The 775-nt window shown below is 41.2% G+C and overlaps 1 pseudogene; it reads left to right on the top strand.

Moving 5' to 3' along the window:
• The window catches only part of LOC119585931, a 20,948-nt pseudogene that overhangs the window by 18,262 nt on the left and 1,911 nt on the right, over positions 1–775 (top strand).

Raw genomic sequence — 775 nt, 5'->3', positions numbered from 1 at the left:
TTTATTTTTTGGTTTTGGGTGAGATTTAGTTTGAACCTCTCAGGACATTTCCTTTTTCTGCTTTTTACCACAGAGGGCCCCCAAAGGGGGCTTAAACCTCCCCCCCCACGAAAGTCACGGGTCCCCCCATGATGGGGAAGGCCCCAAAGGAAAAGGTGGTTCAATCCATCCATACAGACTCAGCCCCCGGGACAACCAGCAGCTTCTGTAACTCCCCCCCAGCCACTGCCAGAAGCAGAGGTAGGCAATAATTTGTTAAAATTTTAAAGGACAGAGAGGCATTTTGTTTGCCTTTACCAAATATTTGTGTTATTCGTTAGGCCATTGAATTTCTTACAAAAATCTGGATTCTCTGCCTTATTTTTTAGGGTATATTCAGAAAATTATAAAGATCTGGTTGAAGTTTCTGTGTACATGTTGCAGTTATATATATATTTTTTCTAACGTAATAATGATTGGTGCTCACCATCATGAACCATGTACCAGGCATTGTGTGCAGTGAGCCATTGGAGGGAAAAATTATAAACCCAGAAAATATATAATTTTACATCTCTAGAATTTTGGCTGTAGCATATATGATTTCCTAATAAATGAGGCTGAAAATTTACTTTAACTCAACTTTTGAGAGGCTGTAACTCCTCATCCAGAATGGTCAACTAAGTGGTCAACTGTTTAATGCCCACAAATTAGAGTAGGTTCAGTGGGAGTACATTCCACCCCAAGAGGTGTCCATTCAGCAGTGGCCTGTGCATACATGCCACCTCTCTGCAATGGT

This window comes from Penaeus monodon, chromosome 20 (assembly GCF_015228065.2).
Source record: "Penaeus monodon isolate SGIC_2016 chromosome 20, NSTDA_Pmon_1, whole genome shotgun sequence".
Lineage (NCBI taxonomy): Eukaryota > Metazoa > Arthropoda > Malacostraca > Decapoda > Penaeidae > Penaeus > Penaeus monodon.
This window is presented reverse-complemented; position numbering and strand designations above follow the sequence as displayed.